The sequence below is a fragment of the Phycodurus eques genome, unplaced genomic scaffold (genome assembly GCF_024500275.1).
Source record: "Phycodurus eques isolate BA_2022a unplaced genomic scaffold, UOR_Pequ_1.1 contig_348, whole genome shotgun sequence".
Taxonomy (NCBI): domain Eukaryota; kingdom Metazoa; phylum Chordata; class Actinopteri; order Syngnathiformes; family Syngnathidae; genus Phycodurus; species Phycodurus eques.
In genome coordinates, this window is record NW_026904345.1 from 7,501 (window position 1) to 15,000 (window position 7,500).

Consider the following 7,500-nt stretch of genomic DNA (forward strand, 5'->3'; position numbering starts at 1 on the left):
GGGTAGGGTTTCAAGGTGAAAACATGGCACCTGCCACGTCCCGGCCACGTCCTTCTCTCAGATGATTCCTGCTGAGTCATCTTCTTGAAGGCGAGACATCTTTCTTTCTAAACATTGTCCATAATACTAATGCAGGCTACTAATGCAAAATACTAATGCAAGCTAAGCAAATAAATGATAACTACTAAGATATATCTAACATTTCCCTCCTGTTTATCATGTATTTGCACAAATTCTCATATCATCTTACAGTCACTTCATTTCGATTTTTAACTGTAGAATCATTTTTATGAAACAAATACATTTACACTCAGAGTAAATTTGTCATACATAAAGTTGTAGTTTAAACATCGTAATCATCTGGATCAGGAAACAAATCAGTTAAAGCAAAATCATCATCATCATCATTATCTTTATCATCAAACAGTAATGGATACATCAGCTCCATACGGTTCTCCATGGGGGTTATGGCTGTGGTGATTAATTTACTGATTAATGCCCGAATGCATGGGATACAACAACATCCACAAAATGTCAGAATGGCTGCAAAAACAGCAATTGATATCAATATTGGTGAAATTAGGGTTTTATATTTACCAAAAACGTCCATCCAGCTTTCCCACAAAGAAGTGTTGATTGAGGGTCCGTAGACCATCGATGGCTCTGTTCAAGCTGCCATCTGAAGCAGGATTGTTTGTTCTCCAAACATACCGCAAACACTTCTCTCTCTTGCAAGGAGCATGTCGACAGCTATGCAGTTTTGGAACGTCCTTGAAGAGGTAGCTTTGAGCTGCTCATGTACAGCTTCCAACCCACTCTGAGTCCAATTTCCTAATCTCTGTACATTGAAGTGGATATAGTTTATCCCATCAACATTTTTATTAATCGTACACCACCAGCATATGAAGTATTCAAATCCTCCTGCAACTTGGTCAGCTCATTTGTATTGATTAGGAACCCCACGAGGAACACCTATGGCGTTGATGTATATTTTATGTTGGATAATTTTGCCTCTGCCAGGATAAATCTATTTTTTGTCTATGTTCTTGATTGGACAAAAACATTGGTGCCCTTTCCATTAAATCTTGAACAGGCATAGGGTATACTGACACATGCAATATCAAAGTGACAATAGCGCACAATCCAGATTTATCTTTAGGTAATCTATCAAACAGTCTATCATCTCCGGACCACCACCAGGTGCCGCTCCGTGATACTGGCATAAATTTTGGTCCGACTTTTAAGGTTACTTTACACTGTGTGTCGTTCAGTGGTCCTCATTTTATGTCTTTACTAATCATGTTTATACAAGTGAAATTATTCGGTGCTACTAAAATAGAAAACATTGGTTTGTGTTTATCTGCTTTTGTTACGAGATATATAGGATCCCACGATTTACACCTCTCAGTTGGTACAGTCGCGTTCATTAATGGAATAATACAATCTTGTGATAATTGTGCCGGAACTATGCGCAACAAAGGCCTGGGACCCATGCAAACCACACAATCTTTTCTCGCTACATTTGCTGCTTGTTCCACCAATAGTAACCAATTGTTATTTTGTCCTGAAACTCCTGTGACTACAAGGAACCAATCATCAGTAGTTATGTTGTTAACCATTAAAATGTGTCCACCTTTCTTTGAAGTTTTTTAATGGCATTTCTGGTTCAACACGGTTCCCATAACACAATGCTACTCGGAAGTGGGGATCTTTTCCGCCAGAATATGCCCACAAACTCATCATCAAACACACTGGGTGACTTGATTTATATTTCAATATTAAACTATGGGCCGTTTTGCTTATGTTAAACTTCTTTCTTTGTTCTTTTGCTGCTTTTAATGACCAACTGGACCAATCATAACCTGTTTCACCAATGAGGTGTTCCCATCCAAAGCCTATAGATGCATACCAGTCATATTCATATCCCCAATTCTGCCCATTCTCTTGAGCATCATTGGTGAGAGCCGCATATGGAATTATGATTAAAGTATCTTGATTTTGGGGGGCACAAAATATTAAACTGTTTTGCCGCATTTGGAGGTCATGCCCACAGTTCTGATCATCAACTGTACTCCTTTTGATACGAGTTAATGATTCCAAATTTTTTATTATTGGGTTGGTCATATTGGTCCAGTTGGTAGGTGATTTCCTATCTAAAAAATGCGTTGTATCATTTAGGGTGGGACGTCCCATGTACCACAAAACAAAATCAACACTATAGTAACCAAAGTTGCGATGTAACAACTCATCGAATCTCGTAACCAACGTGGGTGTGCCATTCTGCTGAGTTCTCACTAAACGGGTTGGTGTCTTTTTTCCTCACTGACCAGCAAGCGTTTTCAGAATCTACACATCTGCTCCCGCTCCGTTATCAGACTTTTGCTCACCTTCCCTATTTGAGTACTCAGCTGAAATTACTCTTTTACAGTGTGTTAAATGAACCCACGTGTTTCTTTCTGCTATTTTTTATTGTCCCATTCATTCTTTCCACTCGACCTACACTCTGAGGGTGGTAAGCACAATGGTTTTTCAAATTGATGTGGAACATGGTTCCTATTTTATTGATTATTTGATTTACAAAATGAGTCCCATTATCGCTGTAAATGGTTTCAGGTATGCCATATTTTGGAATGATGTCTTTACATAGTGCTTTTGCCACCGTCAGAGCATCAGGTGATTTTGTTGAGAATAATTCGATCCATTTAGAAAATGCATCTATGATAACCAAACAATACTTTTTTCCTTCACTTTGGTTTAATTCAATATTCCTCTCCTGGGCCTCAAATTGCCTTGTGGATTATACCTAGCACAAATCATACATGCTCTACAAATTATTATTATTATTTTAATAGGAATTAAAACCATAAGTTGTATAATATTGATTTATCTGTCTTACCATCCCTCCTGTTGAGACATGTGACACAGCATGTCTCAATATAGCAGCCCATTTGAATAGTTATTATTTTTATTTTTTTTCTCTTTGCTAATGTAAATTTCATTTTGTAGTTTTGCACTTTGAATTGCGTTCTTGTTGTGGAACCCTCTTACTGGCTATCAGTATAGATTGTACCATCTTTATTTATTTTTAGTTTGCATGCCTCGGTTAATGCTACTAATTCAGCAGTTTGTTCGGCCAATTCCTGACAATCATGCTGCGTGCCTTCATCAGGTAAGGGTGTTAGCGTGGCTGGATTTAAGGTTGTGCATCGCTCAACAGTCAAATGTGGTTGTGACAGCAAGATGGCCATGCAAGATAAATATCTTGCAGGTGTTAAAAACGCCATATTGGTTTGCAATAGGAGAGCAGACACTGTATGTGGGTCCTTAAGAGTTAATGGATGAAATAACACAATCGTGGAACTGCTCTCTATTGCCATTGAAGCTGCCACAACTGCTCTGACACAATGCAGTAATGCACACGTCACGTTGTCTAGTCTAGTTGGAAAATAAGCTATTGGTCTCAGTTTATCACCATATTGTTGTGTAAGTACGGAGGTCATGTCATAGTGTTTACAATCTACAATTTGAATGAATGTTTTATCATTAAATTTGGAAGGCCGAGCGCAGCCCTGGACACCAAATGTTGTTTAATGTCACAGAAGGTCTTTTCCGCCTCTGTATTCCATAGAACAGGTGATGTCATTTTAAGGTTTGCTTCATACATAAATTTTGACAATGGTGCAATAATTTCTGCATAGTTTTGAATCCATGCTCTCCCTTAATTTGTCAGACCTAAAAATGACATCATATGTTTCTTTGTTTGTGGTTTAGGGTTTTTTAAAACTGTAGCTTTTCTGCCTTCTAATATAGTCCTTCCTCCTACACTTAGATTATGTACCAGATATTTGACTTGTTTTTTACACCATTGCAATTTATTCTTGTTAACTTTATGTCCCTCCTCTGCTAGATGACACAGTAAGGCTAATGAATCTTTGCATGTCACGCCCTCCTGGGGGAGTGAATTTAGACATGCTTGTTATTATTACTTGTGAATAAATGGTTGGACTTTCACAGTAACCTTGTGGTAATCTAGTAAAAATATATTTTCTCCCTCAAATTTAAATGCAAACCAAATTTGACTGTTCTTTTCTATTGGTATAGAAACGAAAGCATTGCTTATGTCAATATTTCTTCATCAATTTCAGTGAGGATCATTTGGTCCAATCATACAGGATGCATGTGTCTCCCTTCATCAGCCTGCGTTGTCCAAAACATCGCATTCCTGATTAGACCAGTTGACGCACTGTATTCCAGTTTGTTTTCTATTTGTCGCCAATCATTTGTCTCCTATCCTTGTTTCAGTAATGTTCCCACATGTTTCCATTGTGACCCATAATCTTTGCACAATGAAATACGTGGGACACTTGTATTTTTATACAGTTCCTTTAATTTGTCCAGTAAAATAATTCCTGCTGCGACTTTTGCTTCATTGTCTGAGTACAGATAATCTTCAGTAATTTTATCAGGTGTCGCATGTTGTAACTTGTTTTCATATACTGGGTCTTGCATTGGCGTGTTTTTTTTACCACAGTGTTATATGCAGCTCATCATTGTTTTTTTTTTTTTATCTTCTATTTGTGTGATAAGCTGCAAGGCTGCAGACAACAGACTCTCTCCCATGTTTAACGGTGGTTTGTCTGGGATATCGATTGTATAATAGAATGTACTTTCTCTGTTTTCTAGTGTCATATAGAGGTTGTCTCTTTTTAATTCATGTTTTCGTTTCACTGCAATATTTTTATTTGAAGATGGAATGAGTATAAGTCCTAGTTGGAATAAGCCATCTCTTCCCAACAAATTCACAGGGCACTCCGGGACTTTGAAAATTGGCATTTTACAAGTTCTCCCCTGAGGGAGAACTCTCTCTAATCCACACAGGCTCAAGTTCAAGTTCCATGGCAAAAGTAATTTGCGTATTTGCAGATTTAACTATTGCCTTATGTCCCGATAGTTTGGAACCTGGGATCTTTTCCTACATGCTTTTGTATCGCAAGGAAATTTCATTTCTTTCCCATTTATTGACAAGGTTATTTCAGGTTTTTTTTTTTTTTTTTTTGTGTCCAAACTCAGAATGTCCTGTAAATTGAAATCCACTTCCTCATTCTCTGTAATAATTAAACAAGAGGATTTGTTGAGTTGGGAATCAGGTTGGCTTAGTCATGCGGTTGTTTGTCCATATCCTCTGTTATTTTTCTTAGGGCAGTTACGTGCGATGTGGCCTTTATCTCCACAGCACCAACAGATGGTATTATCATAACATTTTCGACCATATCTTACTCTGCTGCGTCCTCTAAAATTATCTCCCTCTTTGCCTCGATAGTATTTCTTTTTCTCCTATCCTTTTTCTCTTTTAGACGCCATGTTTAGCCAAAAAGTAAGTCGTCAAATCCATCTTTTTCCATTTGTGATATATTATTTTTTGTGTCGATCCTCTATTTTGTTTCGAAGTTGAACTAATTTTTGCGAATTTAGCTAGCCAGCGAAACCGTATTTGGTTATCCGCGTGTTTAAATGTTTTATTTTGGAAGGGTTTTGAAGTTGTACACATTGCCAGTCTTTACACGTCAGGCTTTCTGTTGGATTCGTTTTATTGTTATTGTTTCCCATTTTTGTGAATTTGGAAGTCAGTTTATTCGCACCTAGAGTGACCTAATACTGACTTTATTCAAACAATGACTGGGTGACAATGAATGTCTGAGTTATGGTAAACCTCAACCTTCTACCCCAAATGGGGCGGAGGATTCTTGCCTCTGCTTCCAAACTCAGTTGTCACTTACAATCCAGTCTCTTACATCCATACATTTACACACACACACACGAAATTAGTAACGTTTTAACAAACACACGAAAACATGGAAACACGGAAACACAAAGGCACGGAATTTTAAGTACGTCTAGGACTCCGCCGTCCTTTATTTTTTGAATTTTATTTTTTTTTTATAATTAACACGGAATTTTAGCACGTATAGGACTCCGCCGTCCATGCAGAATTTGTAGGACTCCGCCGGCCATGCGGAATTTGTAGGACTCCGCCGTCCATGCGGAATTTGTAGGACTCCGCCGTCCATTTACTTGCCAGTGACTAGTATTACACAAGGTTTATTTCGCCGCAGACTTCTTTGTCGCGCGATACATTCACTCTTTAAAAAAAAATTTAAAATTTAACTCACCAGTCGTCTTCAATCCTGTGGATTGTCGTCAACCTTCAGATCCCAGTTGAGGAGTACGAAGACCAGTCCCGGAAAGGGTCTCAATTGCCGTGGCCACGGTCTCTTAACTGGGTGTCGGCTCCACAACTGGAATCCTCGGGTGTGTTGACATCCGGCTCGAAGGACCAATTTAATGTTGGATTTATCTCACCAAACATTATAATGAATAAACACAAAAGGAATGAAGACGTTGGTCATTTTACTCATGAGGAGGGCGCATGGGAGATTGTTCAGGTTACAGCTTCTCAACACGCTCTAAACAATCTCTCCCGTCGCTCCTGCATTTATTTGAAAATAGGGAGGTTTCTAAGTTTACAAGACATAACGTACTAAGCTACAAGACACAACACACTAAGGGTAGGGTTTCAAGGTGAAAACATGGCACCTGCCACGTCCCGGCCACGTCCTTCTCTCAGATGATTCCTGCTGAGTCATCTTCTTGAAGGCGAGACATCTTTCTTTCTAAACATTGTCCATAATACTAATGCAAGCTAAGCAAATAAATGATAACTTCTACAATATATCTAACATATATATATATATATTTTTTATTTATTTATTTATATATATATATATATATATATATAGATATATATATGTCGATATATGTGTGTATCGATTTTATTTTATTTTTACTGTCGGAAAAGGAGAAACGGGATGTTTAAAAAAAGTACTTGAAGATTCTGTCTCCTAATAAAGAGACGGTAAATCATAAGAGAGAGGGTGACTGCATTATAATTTAGGTCAACCACCGATAAGAAAACGATTCCACGAGAATCTAAAGTGAAAAAGCTTACGGCACCTGGTATTCCCAGGCGGTCTCCCATCCAAGTACTAACCAGGCCCGCCCCTGCTTAGCTTCCGAGATCAGGCGTTCTCAGGGTAGTATGGCCGTAAGCCACATGGTTACCTGAAAAGTAACATTTTATATTTAAAAAATATCATATTTCGCTTAGAAATATCTCGAGCGGATCGCGTCATCTTTCTTCTCCAATTGTTGGCTGGTCTATTTTGGATTTTTTTTGTGTGGATGATGCGAACTTTGAGGTCCACACAATAATGTGCAATAATTACGAATCATTTAAAAATCCATACCTTTGTATCCTTAGCCTCGAGCCAATTAAAAGCACTGATGTGATAAAATTGTGACGTATCACGTGATACTCATATATATATATATATATAGATATATATATATTTATTTATATATATATATATCTATATATATATATATATATATATATATATAGATATATATATGTCGATTTATGTGTGTATCGATTTTATTTTA

The 7,500-nt window shown here is 37.6% G+C and overlaps 1 pseudogene; it reads right to left on the reverse strand.

Moving 5' to 3' along the window:
• Window positions 1-6,999: 6,999 nt before the first annotated feature.
• Window positions 7,000-7,108, reverse strand: LOC133398819 (5S ribosomal RNA; annotated as a pseudogene).
• Between the last annotated feature and the right edge of the window lie 392 nt (window positions 7,109-7,500).